The following is a 20,172-nucleotide window of genomic DNA, read 5'->3' on the forward strand; positions in this document are numbered from 1 at the left end:
TAATTTCACAGCCACCTGCTGGATCGGGCAGTGGGGAGGCGATTTGCTCACTGTGTGTGGCAGCGCTCTAAAGTGGCAGGGGATGCAGAAGCAGTGACCTGAGGTAGAACACAGCTCAGGCATTCACTGCTGGATGTAGTGGGCCATCATACAGATCTCTGAGATCAGGTGAGATCAGGGGAAATGTGTCAAAACACTCACGTGTTGTCTGACAGATAGGAAGATGGGGGAAGACTAATGAAGTAGGTAGAATGCATATTGCTCAGTTAAAACCACTCATGCTTCTCCATGTCGGAGGAAAGGATTTTTTTTTCTGGTGGGGGTTAAGTTAACTGAAGGATATATAGCAGTTTCCCAAGTCTTAACATGAGTAGATGGAATGGGAGCCATGAAATGTAGAACACAGGGCAAGGACTCTATTAATATTTTTATTTACTCTGTTTCAGCACTATATTGTACCCTTCATATATAATTTAAAATAAAAACAGTATTCGACTGCCCAATAAAATCTGAGATGTCCATGGGATTTAAATAGTTTCAAACTATTTTATTGTAATATCTTGTATGCATTTATGAAGTATGAAGCTGCCTTTATTTAGCTGTCTAAAGCTGAGGTGCTTAGCTGACTGGTATTCTAGGAAAATGACTCTACACTAATCTGAGTGGCACAGCACTGAGAGGGTTTGGCTGTGGAATCCTCTTAGAAGTGGAGCAGAAAATTGGGGACATTAATGCCTAGCTAGAGTCCTTGGACAAGCTAGAGCAGTAAGTCTTTGCCTTGACTGTCATGTCATTATGGAAGGTATAGTTTTCAGATGTGGGTTTAAATCTATCCCCAAACTATTATGTTTATTTCAAGTTGTGAGTGGAAATCTCTGGGACTATTATGTGAAAATATTTGAAAGATAAATTATGATTGAATTGTATTTATACTAGTCCATCCATAGATTTGCTGATGGATGACATATGTAATGGTTATTTTCATAAACATAAAGAATAGTTGAGATGTTTTTAAATTTAACCATTCTTGTTATTGAAAAAGTGTAACTGTTTTAGATAAAAATCAACCAGGGCTTGTAGAAGATGCGAGTCTAAAAGAGCTATACCAGACAGTTTGAGGATGCTTTTTAGACAAAGTACAAACAAAATGTCTACTCCAGAGAAGAGCAAAAATAAAGTTGCCTCTTTAACCTTGACATTTAGCATATTAAAAAATAAAACTCCTTGTGGATTTTAGTAACTTCAAGCAGGTCATGATGTATGGCTTGTGGCTTAAATTTATTCTACTTAGAGTCTTTGAACAAACCCTTGAATCAAATCTCAGAAGAGATCATAGTGCATTGTTTTACACATGAAATAGAATGTTATAGATGAAAACCCAGATGGCGCAACCTTGTTAGCCAGTAAGATGCACATTAAAACCAATAGTAAAATACAAGATTGGCAAAAAAATTAAAATCTCTAAATACGAAGATTATCCAAAGATATGAACAAAGTTTTAAACTACTGTTTCTCAGACAAATTTGAAGACCAACCTCAAATTGTCATGTGATCTTAGATATATGCATACGCTGTGATTCTCTCCCTACTTACAAACTTCAAGACAAGTCCAGCTTACATTTTCCAGGGTTTCTGGAGCACAGAGAACATCAAATAGTCATGTGGTATCATAATGTGTACCCAACAGAAAGAACACTTCATAGCTGCAGAAGAAATGCAGTTCCATCTTAGAACGTGACATTCAGAGTCAAAAAGGCAAAGAGGAAGTCATTCATTTTAGTTAAAAATACATTCATGAAATTCCCAAAGACCAAATGAAAATATTATTTAAAAATCTTTCAAAAACATGCCAACTAGGACATCACATATATTTAGAGATATTAATCAAGGTGGGGATATTATAAAAAGCTATGAGATAGTAACAAGCCTCTAAATTTGCAGTTAGTCTTCAGGGAGAGTAGGAGTGACTGAGGTCAGACATAGAGTCATGTGGCATTAGTGATGTTAGGGACACTCTAGTGTTTAAATTGAATATGTGGCACAGAAAGATCATATTGAATTTCTTATCCTATACACAGTGTTTACAGATAGTATTACCATATATGCCAGAACAAATTTGGGGGATTTATATATTCTGCAGGTTCAATACTTGGGCAATAAACTTCATTCCATATGTGAAGCAAAGCAATTATTTTGGTAATGAGATTTTACATTATCATGCTCATGAATTATTCTAAGAAATCCATACTGTTTTATGGGTGTTTTTGTTGTTTAGTTTGTCCTTTTTAGAGATTTTATTTTGGCATATGTTATTGAGACCGAGTCTCCCTTCTAGTTCTGGCTGGGTTGTAACTAGAAATCTGTCTTCAACAGCCTACAAAGTACTTAGATTATAGGTGGGCACTAATACATCTAGCAAGCATAGGTTGTTCTAAAAATCCATACAAATTGGAAAAGAAACATGAAAGAAATGCTCATACAGCATAAGAAGCAGTGTGGTTGATTGATGTGCTCCCAGTGACTACTTTTTTTCTTAGATGAAGACCTTATGGCAATTTCCATTCTACTATGTAGTCATCTCTTAATGAAATAACATTCTCCAATAATGTGTCTTTAGTATTTAGGATGAATCATTGGATTGCACATTTATCAAATTCCTCACATTTCAACAGCTATATGAAGAAAATTTGTAAAGTTTTGGTGAAAATAGAACACCTATACATACACAGGCAGGAAAAGAGGGAGGCAGAGATAGAAATGGATAGATAGATAGATAGATAGATAGATAGATAGATAGATAGATAGATAGATAGATAGATAGAGATAGATAGATAGATAGATAGATAGATAGATAGATAGATAGATAGGTAGATAGGTAGATAATTAGATAGAGTGCCATTCTGCATAATATCTTAGTAGCAAGAATAGTTGCTAGGTAGATGACTGGCCCTTGTCATTTTTACAGACAGATTATCAGACCATGTACACGCCTTGATGTCTGTGAGCAATATGTTTGTCTTTTCCCTTTGAAAGAGTGAGATAAACATGGTGGCTTATACTTGATGTTCCAGCACATGGAGAATGAGGCAGGATGATCCTCTTTTAGTTCTTGACCAATATGAGCTATAGCCTGAAACTCAAAAATCAAAACAATAACAAATTAAACAAAAATATACGAGGGTAGAGCAGGCACTGTACTTCATCAAATCTTTGCCAGAAGGTGGTTCTCAGTCTTAAATACCTGTCTGAGGTATTTAAGTCAGTGATGCGCATGTGACAAAGTTTCTAGTATTAAAGTCTAACACTTAGGAAAAAAGAAGGAAGGAAGGTAGGAAGAAAAAAAAAAAAAAGACAGACATTCCTGCTTGTTGATATTCCTCACAAAGACAGTTACAGTCTGTTGCAGTCCTGTTGAGATCTCAGATGGCCCAGAATGATATTATTTTGTTGATGATGTTCTGTGAAAAGATATACATTGATTTGTGTTAGTTCAATAAAAATAAAGTTTGCATAGTTTCCTGGGTTATGTGCTTTTTCCCAAACAAATGTAAACTGTCACCCCTCTTTTCTCCCTGGATCCATTTTCTTTTCCTCTTGTGAGTCTGTGAATAAGTCTTGCTACACTTAATAAGAAGGGTATGTTAATGAAGGCCATGCACAGAAACTTGCCGATGATTATATCTAGTTTTTCACCAAAGGAAGAACAATTCATAAAGGATTTAGCACATCTGAGATTTCCTGGGCAAGAATATATGTTGAATATTTATCTTTTGTTACTCCATTTCCTTCTGCTTTATAATTTTCCCTAAGCTACACATAGCTTTTTTGTTTGCCTAGAAGAGAAAAGTATTATAAAAAATAAAAATATTTGCCATCTCTACACTTCTTAATTCAGAGTAGGGGCAAGGCGCTGCTTAAGGCAGTCTTACCCCAGCCCCATGGATTGTATGTTTCCCCATGCAAACCTCACCTGAATGTGAATTCACATTTCAGCAAATGTGAGAAGATTGAATCTAGTCTGGACAAGCCAAATGTGTTTTAAGTCATTTCAGATGAAATACCCAATCGCAAAATAGCACTGACATGGTAAACAGTAACTTTTCAAGAAAATGAAAGTCAAGAAAGACATTCTTTAAAGTCATCCTTTGAAAGTTAAAAAGGAATTTTACATAAGTTAGATGTATTCCAAGAGGGGACTCTGTCCATCCTGTGGGCTTGGAGTACTACAGACAGCGCAAAAGTGTTAATTGAAGGAAAAGAGAATGAATAGAGAGAAATACATTACAACAACGAAACAAGAATTGGTCCAACATCAGATGGTAAGGCAGCAGCATGGGATTCAAGTAAACAGTGAGGGGCTGTTTTCAGGGAATTGTAAGATGGAGGATACACAATTTGATGTTCAGATAATTATATAAATGTGAGGGTATAATATCTATCTTAATAATAAAATACATTAAAACTATCTAATATCTATACTAGGACCAGCTAATAAAGTATTTAAGTGATAAAAGAGGTTAATCTTAGGAAATGTTGAGAGTAATTAATAATAAAAGCAATATTATATCTTGTTAATTCTTGATGTGTGACTCCCCTCTCTAAAGTATGAATACCACTGGTGAATAAAGAAACTACCTTGGACTGTTGATAGGCCAGAACTTAGGTAGGCGGGGGGGAGGGGGCACTAAACTGAATGCTGGGAGAAAGGAGGCAGAGAGGGAGAAGCCATGTAGCCCCACTGGGGACAGATGCCACTTGGTGATGCACAGATTAATGGAGATGGGTTAAATTAAGATATAAGAGTTAGCAAATAAGAAGTTAGAGCTAATGGGCCAAGAAGTGATTTAAAGAACACGATTTCTGTGTGATTATTTTGGGGCTGAGCAGCCAGGAACCAACAAGAGGCTTCCTTTAACAAATTCTTGCTTTTAAAAATTCTGGAAACAAATGAAAAATACAAACCTACATAACTAAAATAAAATTCTGGCATGTTAATATCAATACTATGTTTGAGAAGAATTCAAAGAAAGCAATGTTTAATGAAAATAATATTTTAAAAAACAATGAGGAAAATAAAAAAGAAGATAATTACCCAAAATAGAGTAAAAATGATTGTAGTTGGAAGTTTCTGTCCTGTTCAGTCCCACAGTGGTTCAGTCCCAAAGAAACACACAGAGGCTTATATCAGTTATAAACTGTTTAGTCTATTAGTTTGATTTATTTTTAACTAGCTCTTACAACTTAAATTATTCTATAATTTTTGTCTGTGTTTAGCCACATGGATTGATTCCTTTTCTCAGTGAGGCATTCTCAGTTTGCTTCTACTATCTCTGGCTGATGACTGCCTTTCCTCTTCCCAGAATTCACATAGTCTGGTCATTCTGCCTACACTTCCTGCCTGGGTACTAGCCAATCATCATTTTATTAAGCCAAACTAGTGAAAAATGTTTACAGTATTCAATAATATTATCCCACAGCAGTTCCCCTTTTTCTCTTTTTAGAACAAAGACCCTGAATCTAACCTCCTTTGTTTAGCTTTTCTCCTGACCATTATCTATAACAACTTGTAACCAACATACTAAACAAAGACAAATATCCATAATCCATTTTTATGGGAATGTGAGCATAATTTTCTAGACTATTTACTGATGATTGGGGGCACTGCTAATCTTATGAGGACCCAAAGAAAATTTAGGATAATGGTCAAGTCCTCACTGGAGTATTCTGTGAGGCTGAATCATCTCAGCCAGGAGTCTTGAAGCTGTTCTTGATGTAGAACTCAGAGGAAACTGCCACAGAGGTACTCTAAAACATTGGATTGTCTGGGACATCTGCTCTTATCAGAGATTTTTTCAGGAGGTCTCCTTTGATAAAACCTTATTTTTCTTAACCCAGAATGAATCCACATCCTCTTGTCTTCTGTGGAAAAAATCATTTCTCCAAAGTAACACATCTTTGACTTAAATTTTGAAGCCAAGTCATTTTCAAAATATAAATGTTGTATTAATCCAGCAGGATTTATAATCAAATGCCTTTTAGTAACTGTTGTTTCTTCCTCAGCAGTCACACAATTCAAAGACAACACAATAATATACAGTATTATCTGTGTATTTTCTATCTTTACATACTGGTTTGTTTCTTCTTTTTTATACTCTTTTATTTTTATTTTTTTAATTTCTGTTTTTTTGAGGCAGGGATACTCTGTGTTTCTTTGGCTGTTCTGGAACTCACTCTGTAGACCAGGCTGTCTTCAAACTCATGGAGTTTGTCTTTGCCTCCCAAATGCTGGGATTAAAGACATGTGCCACCACACCCAACTATTCAATTTCTCTCTTTTTTAAGGATTTTATTTTATCTCCCAAGTCTATGGATATTTTCAAACACACGGTAAACTGTCTCGAGAACTGTCTTGAGGGTTTTTTTTTTTTGTTATTGTTGTTCAAATCTGTCTTTACTGTATATCTTAACCTTTTCTGACCACACAAGATTTTAAGCTAAGCAATATGACTAGGATTAAAGTTGTGGCTTTGGGGACTTGCTCCATCCCTTCCTTAACCTTCTGAGACTCTAGCTACAAGACATAGGTACGGGCAGGAATTACATTTATTGTCACAACTCCATGGAATACCTAGGTCCATGTCACTACCAAGAAACCTGATTCTGGCTGCTCATAAACACCACTTAAGTGTTTGATGACAACTCTTAAAAGAGCTGCAAGGTTCTTGCAACCAGCACTGAGTCAGGAAGTCTCTCTTAAAGGAGCCGTAACTCAGCTTGCCATCAACAAAAAGAATCTACCAGAATAATGGTGGTTATCACGAAGTTGTGCTTGACTCTGTTCTTGTATGTCTAGAATCCTTTCTCTCTCTCTCTCTCTCTCTCTCTCTCTCTCTCTCTCTCTCTCTCTCTCTCTCTCTCTCTTTTTAAGCTTTCTCAGGCTTTATGTGGAAATCCTTTCCAAACATTTGTGTGTCATTTGTAGACAGATATTTCTGTCCTTTCCTGTTTCTCAGCTGTTCAGTCCCAAAGAAACACACAGAAATTTATATTAATTATAAACTGTTTGGTCTATTAACTAAGCTTCTTATTAATTACCTCTTACAAATTAAGTTAGCCCATAATTCTTTTCTGTGTTTAGCCACACAGCATGATAGCTTTTCTCAGTGATGCATTCTCATCTTGCTTCCTCTGCATCTGGCTGATGATTGCATCTCTGCCTTTCCTCTTCCCAGAGGAAATTCTCTTAGTCTTGTTTCCATACCTGTACTTCCTGCCTGGCTCTGGTCAATCAATGTTTTTTTTTTTTTGTTAAAACCAATACTAGTGACAAATCTTTACAATGTACAAAAATATTATCCCACAGCAGAAGATAATAAATATAGACGCAGGTAAAAACATACGATTGCCTACAATAAACTATTAACTGAAATATGATTGAAATAGTTACTCATAATATGGTTATATTTCTTAAGCTTAACCTTGATTCAGAAAAATGACTGTAGCACTCAAAGAAAAGAGAGTAAATGTGGAATCCAGAATGATGACTACCCTTGAGATCTGCTGAAAATCTTAGGTGTCCATTTCTTAGCTATTGTTTTGAGTGATGAGTATGTGTGTTAAAATGATTTAAGATGATAAAATAGTTTAAAACATTTTAAAATGATTAATTACTTAAGTACTCTTTTCAAATCATTTAAGATAACTTAAGCAAAATACAAGTCAATAATACAGTAATTTTATTGCAATTTAATCTTTATTAATATGTATCTGTTGTTTATATAAGTCTGTTTTAGAGATAATGAAAATAAGGACAACTTTTTATGACTATAATCCTGGCCTCACATTCTATAAGTTTATTTTTCTGAATTTGCATAAATTTACATGTGGCTCAGCCTCAAATTGTCTCTAAACCTGAGATTGCTAGGCAAACCTGCACACTGAGGTGAGGGGAATGCATATTCAAAACAGATGTACTTTCCAGCACACAGCTTCCTTACAATAAAGTGTCTGTTTAATTAATTTCATACAGTTGTATCTGCTTGACTCTCTCCCTCTCTCCAAGTACTCTTGGGACTCTCTGAAATATTGTACAGATGTTCTTACAGAGAATTACACTGCCAAGTGTCATTAACATGAGGCAACTTCAACATTAATTTCATAGTTTAGACATGGAGGCTACAAGTTTCTCAGTATTCATATATATTCATAGCTTCATGAAATGAGAATGTCTATGTGTGGCATGTTTCCTTCCAAGGTCACCTAAACAGTGACTTCTTACTCTAGCATCCACTGGGATACTCAGTCTCTACTTCCTTAAATGAATAGGTTGTCCTAAACTAAGTGACCTTCTTTTACTGAGCACACAGACTCCCTTTCCTAAGTCTGCTGTGCAAGATAAGTAAGAAAAGAAAGCATTCTGGGTAGAAGACTGGTGTAGAAAATAAGATGCAGAAGTCTAGTGTCTCATGCACAGAGGAGGTTGGAGGTCTTCTGTATGCCAGTAGAAGTGGAGTGTGAGTGCTGGCTGCAGTTCCAGCAGAAGCAACCAACAAATGGCTGTGAGCGGATGCTAAGTTAACAACCTCTGTGCTAAGCAAGGAACAAATGAAGAAATCTGATGTGAGAACTGGAACCAGAGAAGTTGACTATGGACTGAGATTGAGAAGCACCAGTCTATGGGGTGGAAATATAATTCCATTACTACTGTCTCTGTTCTGCAAGTTCCTAGGTGCTCATTGTTTTTTTTTTGTAAATACACAAAAAGTGTGAAAAATGACAGTGTTGATTTAGTGATACCAGGGCACTAGCACTTTAGTCTGAATGATTCATTAGATGCTTCTTATAATCCAGTGGGCAGAGCTTATTCATTGCTCTATTTTACAGATTTGGAAACTGAGGCACAGAAGCCACAAAATGTGGTATTTTATAGCAATTTGAAGAGTCATGCTAAGGCTACTTAAAAGCAAAGCATTATTATGAACTTCTATGTTTTGCTGCGTCCTCTGACGTGTGCTACATGCTTTACAGGGCTAAGTGACACGACCATTTTAGATGGAATTAAATATTAAAAGCTGTAGATAACATGTAAATGAATGCCTGTGAGATTCAAGTACAGTCTGTAATTATTGCTTACATGCAAATAGGAAATATGAAGTATATCTCATTAGCATTCAGCTCATTCTGTCTATGGGTATTATTTCTGTCCTTAATATAAATGAGTATATATTAATAGCCCACATTGTGTTGTAGTTGTTTAGCTAATCTCATTTAATGATGATAATTATTAATGTAATTCTTTTGCAAAGACATTTTTAATAAATGTTTCCCATGAAAGCTTCCATTCCAATCCTCAAAATTAAAATTTAGATGTCTGAGGTATTCTGATAATGTTTCTATAATTTGTTTTTTTTTTTTTTTTTTTTTTTTTTTTTTTTTGGTTTTTTGAGACAGGGTTTCTCTGTGGTTTTGGAGCCTGTCCTGGAACTAGCTCTTGTAGACCAGGCTGGTCTCGAACTCACAGAGATCCGCCTGCCTCTGCCTCCCAAGTGCTGGGATTAAAGGTGTGCGCCACCACCACCCGGCAATGTTTCTATAATTTGAGTATAACTGTTGATGAATTTAGTATATTGAAATACCTAAATAATCAGAAGACTATAAATTAGGACATGGAAGCTCACTGATTCTCAAAATAAATTTTAAGGTTTGTAATCATTTGAGTCTCAGTTCCCTTATCTATGAAATGGGGATCACTTAAATGAATTGAGAAACTTATCCATGTTTTCTCTACTAAGACTCTGTCTGCTGTGATCTACCTAGGTCTCACTGAATCTAGAGACTTCCTTCATTATACTGTAATGCCCCCAGTCTGACGTAGTGGTATTATTATGTATTAAAATGTTGTATTAACAGAAAAACAAGATGTTAAAAAGACAAAGATTTCTGGGGACAATAGGTAACTATTTTGGAAAAAGACTAAAGGTGGCTTTTGCAATATGAGCTGTAGTATACATGTTCAAATACCATCTCCTGTATGACCATCTGACATCACTGTGAGGCATACATTGCCTTCTGTCTTCTGTGAGTAGTCCATGCTATACACTGTTATCAATATTCCCAAAACATCACTTTGCTTGTGTGATTGCCTTTTAACAAAATTTCAACTTTTAATACATTTTTAAAAGATCCTTCAGCTTCCTCTTGACTACAAAATCTCCTGGAAAATATTATAATAGGTTTGTCATGGAATGCTGTCCAATGTTGTCTTTTCTCATCTTTCCAGACATATCTCTTCTTCATAGCCTCACTTCTGCCATTTATTTTTATCCAATTTGACTATTTTTCATTCTCTACTCACTTACATCGACACTTCTCCATTCTTAGCACACTTTAGTGTCAGTTTCTGAGTGTGTTCTCATTGAAGTGGTTTTCTCAAGACCCTTTTCTACAGGAAACTTTCCTCCTTAAATCATCTTAGAAATCAAAGAATGCACTGAAACCATTGGGTCCAAAAACTTAATGCATGAACTTTGTATCTCAGAAATACCCCATTAGTCATCACTCAATTTATTACTGTACTGATGGAGAACCTGGTACCAAGACAAAGTCACAGACCATGTTGGATCTCTGTACTATGATCCTCTGCCATCTGCTAGACAATTTTCCTGTTCCTAAGTTGCTTGGTGAATGATGAATGAATAAGTGAATGTTGGTAGATGGGTGAATGGATTGGCTATCTCTAAAAACAAGGGTTGCCATAGTCAGATTGTAAGTCTAGTCTCTCTGTAGGTTGTAGGTACTGTCTCCTGCTACTGTACTGTTGTAACAGGAGACCAGATGAAATATGTAACCAGAGCACGTGACCTGGAGTTGCCCAAACCCTGTCATAAAGAACAAGTAACTCTGGAAAACTCCAGCCACCCTAAGGCAGATCTTAAACAGTATTCTTCCTCAGATCATGTCAAAATTCCACATAAAACACTACTACACTTATTCATATGTTCCAGTACAAATTACATGCCTTTTCCAGTCATGTTCAAGTCCTTCTGCTATTGTTCATATTATTGTGAACTTTATTAAGTTATTTTTATAGCTGAGTTTGCTCCACTTGTTTGGAGATGTTGGAAATGTGGTACCCTACGCAAAATATAATTGTTTTTGTCTTCCTAAGACAACTATAAATACAGCAGCATTGTTTTCTGTCTTTCTCTGGTGCCTCCCTGTAGGTAGACTAATAAAGTTGTGTCCCACGTGTGAAGCACATGATATTCCCTATTGTTTCTCAGTCATCCTTCAGCTGTGTACTTTGGTTATAAACTGTATTATATACTGTTGTTTGGGGATACAGAGTCAGCCGTCTTGAGATTTCACTGGTGACTCAAGTCAAGGAAAAGTATCTTCTAGAAACAGGGGCCTTCAGTCTTCATTCACCACACTGCTCTACTTCCCCAGTATATTAGGCAAAAATGATTTCTGAGTACTTAACTGGGGAGACAGTTTCTAGTTCTGTCACTGGGATCCCATCAATCAAATACTAAACAAACAGCCACGCTTTCACTTTGTTGTGGTTGTTTCCACTACAACCCACACTGAATGCTACCTCACATCCAATCACCTCTCTGATTCCTTAACTACCCTGGTTTCTTCAGAGCTCACCGTATAAGGTTTATGTTAGTCCAACTACTCTCTGCTGCTCATTTGCAAATTTAATAAATTGTAATGTATTTTAAAAATAATGTTCTTAAATAATTTTAATTCTGATAATATCTGATTTGCATAATCATTTATGTTATAAAAACACGCCAGGGGAATATGTGCACATGTGTGCATGTGTATATTTGTGTGTGTACATTTGTGAGTGCTGTATATGTGTAGATTCATGGATGTGTATTTGTGCATGTGGGTGTGTATGTTTATGTACATGTATTTGTATGTGTGGGTATATTTTTATGTATGGATCTATATGCTCGTGTATTTGCATATGTGTAGGTGTGCTTGTATATATGTGTATGTGCACACACATGTCTATCTGTGGGTTGGTGGGATGGAGTGTGCTTATACATTCTTTATCTTTTTGTCTGTTTTGTTGGCGAGTAATGTGGTGATGTTAAATGTACCATGTTACAATATACTGCTCTGGGAGTTGTGGGAAAATGTGATTATTACCCTTGAATCTAAGATACTGTTCACTGGAAACTGCAAAGCAGCTTGGTAAACTCAGGTGTACCACATTAACAGTCAAAATAATGTTCCTTTAAGTAGGCCATACATATCTTTGCGCCTTCCCACAGTGGTTTGAAGAAAATGGATCGATCCCAAAGGTAATGACACTATTAGAAGGTGTGGCTTTGATGCAGTAGGTATGGCCTTGTTGGAGGAAGTATGTCACTTTCAGGGTGTGTTTTGTGTATCATATATGTACAAGCCACACCCAATACCACAGATGTTTTCCTGTTGCCTGCAAGATGTAGAACTCTCAGCTGTATCTCCATCACCAAGTCTTCCTGTAACCTGCCATATCCCAATATGATGATAATGAACTGAACCTCTGAACTGTAAAGCAGCCCCAGTTAAATATTTTTTTCTATTATAAACGTTGCCACGTTCATGGTGTCTTCTTCACAGCATTAGAAATCTTAGCTAAGACACCCCCAACTTAATAATAATGGATGGATATAAATATCTGTTCCTATCTTTCTGAAGTTTATAGGTTTACATGAAGTGAACCTGTTTAATAAGCAAATGTTTCTAAAATAAAATTAGTCTGACTCTGTGCATTTCTTATCAATTATTAGGCAAACAATAGCTTAAAAGTGTTCCTGTAGGTCAGGTATTATGTTCAATTCAAAGCTCACTCAGTGGAGTATGATAAGCCAAACCTACTTTTTCATGGGAAGTCCTTCATTAGTTCCATGTTTCAGAAAAAGGCTATGTGATATGGCACAGACTTGGCATGCAGTTTTCATAGGGACGCCATGTCAGTAACCACAATTGCAACCTTTCAAGTGCCTCTTGTATTTGAGAAACCCTCAAAGTATTTCCCATTAAAATAATATAAACATTATTTTTTGTCCATTAGCTTGAGACAGTAATACCCCAAAAGTAGAAAACCCTTCCTTGTGTACAATTAATGCCCACTGCACACATCCACTTCTAATACATCTCTTGGAATTTCCTTATGTTGATTTTCTTAGAGGAATTCAATATGATGTTTCACATACGTTTTTATGTTTAGGCTCTCCCAAGTCCACGGTAGTACTGGATCCATATGAATGAGCCTTTGATGCCACACACACTTCAATAGAAAAATCATGATAATATTTATCTGGAATTAGGGTTGATGGATAAAATAAAGGAATAGAAGTGAAGAACTGGTCAGTGGTTAGAAAATCCTAACCAAGCTTTCTGAGACGTGCATTAGAATTAGGTAACCCTTGTGTCTGATTGTAAAGGCTGCCTCGAGATATGTTTTACTGAGCCATAAACTGTTCTGACTAAATTTCATGCCTGATAAAACTCTTGCATTTGTAGCATAAAATGTAAGACCTTGTCCCATAACTAATCTGCCAAGTTTCTGGAACAGAGAAGTCTTGAATCTTTTTGTGCCAGAAAATTAAGCTGCTAAAAGTCATCGTATGGCTTTTTAAGACAGGCTCGCATAATTAGGAATTTTGGTCATAAGAATCTTGCCATTAGTATTGAGATACATTTTGTAAGATGTATAGTCATACATGCATACTTACATGTGCAAATTCATGTATACACTATGTTTTAATAAGCTCTTATAAATTAGTATAGTTATATAATTACTAATTTATCTCAGTAAATGCCTCTTATTTAATAGTTATATATAAATTAGGTTGATCTTCTAACAACATACTTGTCAGTATTACATAGCTTTGAATAATGCCTCTTTATTTACAGTCTTAAGTATATCATCATTGTTTATACCTACTGCATAGATAAAATGCATTGCAAACTAGTTTAAGCTTTTCTAAAATGGATATGGGCAGCTATAATGGGAAGGATATGGTCTTTGGAGCCACACACAGCCATGTTCCACTCTTAGATCTATGTCTTCTGAATTCTGTAATCTTGATTTAGATAAATTTCCCTAACAATCTCTGAAGTAGAAATAGCATTGCAGGCAGTTTATTGTACTATGCACACAGGATCTATGCACTATGAGGCACCTATGTAGGTGTCTCAAATCAAACAAAGGAGGAGTAGTTTGATGGGAGCTGTCTTTAGGAGGAGAAAAATCTCGGTCACGATTCACTCCCTCTGGCAGAGGGAAAAAGAGTCTGGGAGAAGAAATTAAAATTGAACATCCATCAGTCACTCCCTGGGGCAGCTGAGGGCATGAGTATTGGTCTCAAGGAAAAGCACAACAACAGCCTGCAGCATCTACAGCTTTGTATTTGTTGGTAGTATGTGACAATAACTTAGATCAAATCCTAGAAAGCCACCTTTCCTGAAGTCCATCTTTCCTGAGGCCACCATAATGAGTAAGAGTATCTTTTTCTTATCTCTTTTGAATTCTTATTTTTCTCACATTGAGAATAGATTTTTTTTTCTTTTTCCCTTTTGACTTCTTACTTTTCTCATACTGAGAATAGATATTTTTATATACAATATATTCTGGTGACATCTCTTCTTTCCAAGATCCCTTGAGGTTCTCCTGACCACACCTCCATGTGCAGCCACATCCTTGTCTCCCCTTAGAAAACAAAGAGGTATCTACTGAATAATAATAGCATAAGATAAAACAAAAACAAATCTGAATAAGACAAAAGAAAGAGAAGAAAAGGAGCCAGGAAAAAGCACAAGAAACATATACAGAAGCAAAGAGAGATACACATCAGCACATCCAGGATTCCCATAAAAACCACAAAACTGGAAGCAATACTATATTTGCAAATGACCTGTAAGGATAAAACAACAGCAGTAGCAACAACAACAAAAAGAATGCCCTGGTAAACATTATGAGACAAAGAGCCTTCAAAGATACCATTGAGTTCATTTTGTGATAGACATCTACTGCTCTATGGTGAGACTCACTAGGATAAAACTAATTTTTCCTTTGCAAGTAATCATCTCTTGGAGATACATAGGCGTTAGGGAAGTGGGGTGTGTTTACTTCTCTTCTTAGAGCTGGGATCCCATCTTGTGTCTACTCATGAAGAAGATTACTAGGAAGCAGTCTCTATCTCTGGGATTATCTCAAGACTGCAGCTGATTCCTGTCATTGTCTTATCATCTTTCCTCTGCCGTCCATGCTAGAATTCATTGTGTTTAGCCAGCATCTCCACTGACTGTGGGGGTTCACCTTGTGAAGTTACGCCAGCCAAAAGTCTGAAACCCTTCTCACCATTACATACAAGCAGCTACTGTATTCTACTATAGCTTACTAAAAATAAGCTGGGAAAGTTTAAAAAACACAGGTGGCTTACCTCAATGCCAGGCATCTCCTGTACTCTCTATGGCTATAACCCCATTTTTGCCCTTGATGGTTCAGCAGCTTCTGCCTCTATTCCCAGTGGTTTTCCATGGGTATCCAAATAGTTACTATTGTTCTTTGAAATCTGCAATAACTTATGATGAATGAACCTCCTATTCTGTCCCCACATGGAAATAATTCCCCTTTGCAAACAAGGGTAGTTCCAGGCACAGAGCCCAGTTTGTAGGAATGGAAAACAATTTCCTTGCTTAGCCAACAGGAATAATGGTATATTGACTACCCAGATTTCTCTGCCTATGTTCCCAGATCCACATAGACTATCCTTTAAAGTTGTAGGGGGGAAAGAATCATTGATTCTAAGTATTTAAATACATCCTTACGGTAGTATCTCACAATTGTGAGAGACTTCATCTGTACCATTGTTTGGGAGGAGTAGGGATTGAACGTAGGGTCGCTCACATATAGGCAAGTGCTTCAACATGTAGTTACACTTTCACCCTCAATCAGATCTTTAGAAGACTGTCCTCTTACTTAGTCGGGGTAGCATCTCCTGGTTCATGCCCTATGTACTGAGCTGAGAACATAAAATGATTATCTAGCCACGGCTGTACCTCAGTTCACCTAAAAAACTCCGTTGGCCTTCAGTGCCAATATGTGCCTTTGTGTATTGATGTCATAAACATGAGGACTATAGTTCTAAACAATGCCGAATGCCAGCCAGGCATGGTGGCACATATCAGCCATCACCTCTCCCCAGAGGACAATACTGGGAGATTGGTAGTTCAAGGCCAACTTTGGCTAAAACAGGGAGTTCAAGACCTATCTAAAACAGGCTCACCAACTGTCTTAGGGAATTTGTTTTGGGTCTAGACAAATGTAGTTATTTTTCTTTCTCAGTTGAAAGTAATTGAAATACTAATCAGACAAATGGTTGGCTGGTTGTTCTGAAGGATCTTACTAAAATTGAGGATCAATACTGCTTCCTGTGACTGTTAAATTGGATCGCTCATCTACTTTCTCATGTGTGAGAAATTGGGGCAAATCATTAAATGGTCCTCATGGAACAGATGAGAGCTACTGAGGATGGAGGAGATGTCTTAAAAGGATAAAAATAAATGATGTGGGAAACAGATGGGACTTCTTGAAAAGATATTTGAAATATAATAAAGCTGAAAAAATGAGTAGACCTTGGACATTCTAAAGTTGTGCATGATGTAAGACAGTAACAAGAGTTAATTTATGCATTCCAGTCTTCTTTCTTTTATTTCTTATTTTGTGTTCCTTTTTTTTTTTTTTTTTTTTTTTTTTTTTTTTTTTTTTTTTTTTTTTTTGGTTTTTCGAGACAGGGTTTCTCTGTGGCTTTGGAGCCTGTCCTGGAACTAGCTCTGTAGACCAGGCTGGTCTCGAACTCACAGAGATCCGCCTGCCTCTGCCTCCCGAGTGCTGGGATTAAAAGCGTGCGCCACCATCGCCCGGCGTTCCTTTTGTGTCTTAGTTCCCTTTTAATTTTACTGTAGGTTGCTGTTGTTATTTGGTTTTTATTTTTTAATTAAATCTACTCAATGTGCCAAGCTATAAAAGAACACATGATAACTTGGCAAATTTGAGCAAATAAAGTTGATGAACTTAATTTATTGAATTAAAACAAATATCACTTGTATTGCAGTTGTGAGATTTCAACTGTCCATGAAGAATTTGTGCATAGAAGGTGTGATCTGTACTGATTAATAACGAGGCTGTCTGTGGCTTGCATTCTTCTTGCTGTCAAAACCACATGCTGCCTGTCCTGCTGAGTGAGGCTCATGTTAACTGGCCTTGAACCTTATGATTGGTAGCTTCATTGAAGAGTTATAATCTGAATATTTAATTGTCTGTGTTTCTATTGTGTATACTTTAAAAATCCACTTCTTCCTTTTTTTTTTTTTTTTCTTTTTTTTTGGTTTTTCGAGACAGGGTCTCTCTGTAGCCTTGATGCCTGTCCCGGAACTAGCTCTTGTAGACCAGGCTGGCCTCGAACTCCCAGAGATCCGCCTGCCTCTGCCTCCCGAGTGCTGGGATTAAAGGCGTGCACCACCACCGCCCGGCTTAAAAATCTACTTCTTTTTACCAAAATGTGTGTGCATTCTATAAGCATTTCCTGCACTAATGTGCTTAATATGAGAATGAAATTCACTTTTATATCTATTAAGATAAGCTTAAGTATTGACATCTAGTCCACAAAATTATTTGTATTCAAAATAAGTTATTACACATATATACAAACTAAGTTTGGACAGTAGTAAGGTGATGCTATGTGTATTAATGTGTCAGGCACTCTGTAAGCCTTCAGATCATGGTGTTGAAAAAAAGGGTAAAGTCTTTTATTTATAAAGTCAGAATTCTACTTACACACAAGGTGATTGTGTGAGTTAAATAAGAAACCTATGTAATTTAGATATTTCCCTATGAAATGCATGTGTGCTGTGTGTGTGACACATGTGAATCCGGTAGTGACACGTTACAAATAACTGCATCTCTTCTTGGCCTAAAGACACGTCTGAGATCCCAAAAGGGTGTTTGATTTCAGTCTTTTCCTCTCACTTCCTGTTGCTCAAAGAGAACAGCGACTTGAAACCATTAGTTCGGGAAATGCTACATTATTTTAATTACAATTTCCCTGAGAAACATGGCTTGTAGTTTGAATATTCAGCATCATAATTCTAATTTCCATAAGGAATGTAGAACAGTTATTACAAACAACACAATAATCACTTGATCCATAAGGGAGACCATATTACTAGTGGAGTGAAGAGGAAGATGGGAAGTCTGTGGTTCTGATCAGCATTCAACAGAGCTCATTGCAATGTCCTTCAAAAATAATATTTCCCTGATTTATGGAAAAATGTATCATGATGGCACATTTACATGAATTGACTAAGCATTGTCTGTATAATTTTCCTTTTTATAAAGTTTTGTTTTGTCATTTTTGTTAACCATTCCCATAATTGCTATGCCACTAAGACATTATACAGAAGCAAACTACCAAAATAGTAAAGGCCCCTCATTAGAGTAGAAAGTTTTATCAGGGGTTTTCCCTCCACCGCTAAATGTCGTTTTCGTGCTAAGTAAAATGGGGAAATTTTACTAAATTATTTTAAAGACGGCCTTTGTTAATATGTCTGTGGCTTCAATTGTCTCTAACTTTAATATTTTTCTTTCCTTTTTCATTTCTAGATGAAGTAAAAGAAGCAAAATGCAGCATTCAAGGTTGGTACTTTCCATAATGTCTGAGCACATGTCAATATAAAACAAAGTATGAAAGTAGCAAAGCCAAATACCTTCATCTCTTCATGGATAACAGAGGATACTATGTTTTTATTTTCTCCACTACTGTATAGAAATTACAACATAAATTTTAACAAAGCATAGCACTATAATTGAATATATTAGCTGAATAAAAATTTGGCAATATTGTATCGATAGAAATATTCAATATTTTCCACTTGCTCGGTTGTATTTATTTGTCCATCTTTTATATGTATTTATTAATGATATTCATTGAATGCACAGTGCATACAGGACTACATCACTGTAATTCTTTCTATCCAAACTTTATTGGTCCTCCCTTTTCTAATCTTGCCTGATCACTCAATAAGAACCTTTACCTACTATCATGGATCCTTGATTTAATTTGTTATAGCTGACAGGTAAGTATGATGTCTTCAACATTGCTCATCTGTGTTCATATGTCTACTCTCAAATAATTTTAACTCTTTTGTATGATAATAACAATTTTATTTAAAATAATGAAGTATTTTATACATATCTAATATCCATCTATGGCTTATTTTTGGCTATTGTGTATTTGTGTTTGTATATCAGGATAAATTACAACTTGACAATACAAACTTATTTCCATAAAATTCTAATATGTATAAACATAACATAAATATTTATTTATATGTAAGTATGGTGCCAGTAGATTGCGCAATCTCTATGGGAGTCAGACACTAAAAACTGTCTATTAAGCAAAGGTGAGTAGAGATTAATACTAGAGTAGTTGTATGCTAATTTTAAATGGAGAGATATAGTGCTGTTTTAATTAAGAAATTTTGCTATTACTTTATTTGACTAAACATTAAAGCATTTATAGATCTCATTATTACATTTGATTCCCTTATACTCCTTCACACATAACATCTTGTAGTATTTAGTAGAAATCTTGCCATCAGAGGTATGTTCGCTAAGAACTGTCGGGATTAAGAAGGGACTCCCATATCAGTCTATTAATTCAATTTAATTTGATAAAAGAAATATCTCAATCACTTCGGCCATCAATATATCTAATTGCAGTGCTGCAAGGCAGTAGAGAGTTGGGATACCAAACAGTGTGCTTGGATTTGAAGTCTATTTGCCGATGTACTATTTATCGGTCTTTGAACAGTTTAACACCTGCAATCCATGATTTGCTCAGTTGAGAAATGAAAATAATAAAAGGTTCTCATAAATTAAGAGGGACAATATATTTACAAGTCATTTCATTAGGTCATAAAAAATGCACGAGTGACAGTCACTACTCATCACGTTGCTGTATTACATTTGTCGTTCACACTGTACTGCAGGCAAGCAGCAACTTCACTGTCTAAAGGAAACTTCTCTCCTGGCCCCACTTTATCTTCTTTCACCTCCAGAGATGCATTCCTTATGTGATAATATATTTCTTCCATGTGAAAATA

General features: G+C 36.0%; 1 protein-coding gene across 5 annotated transcripts in view; it reads left to right on the top strand.

Annotated features, from left to right (window-relative positions):
• Positions 1 to 20,172, top strand: part of Lingo2 (leucine rich repeat and Ig domain containing 2) — a 1,034,729-nt gene that overhangs the window by 641,106 nt on the left and 373,451 nt on the right. For all 5 annotated transcript variants that reach the window (XM_057791061.1, XM_057791059.1, XM_057791060.1 and 2 more), the window contains one exon: positions 18,671 to 18,703. The gene's annotated coding sequence lies outside the window, so the exon portion shown is untranslated. The remainder of the gene's footprint in view (positions 1 to 18,670; positions 18,704 to 20,172) is intronic.

Source organism: Chionomys nivalis, chromosome 16 (genome assembly GCF_950005125.1).
Source record: "Chionomys nivalis chromosome 16, mChiNiv1.1, whole genome shotgun sequence".
In the NCBI taxonomy this organism is placed as follows: Eukaryota; Metazoa; Chordata; class Mammalia; order Rodentia; family Cricetidae; genus Chionomys; species Chionomys nivalis.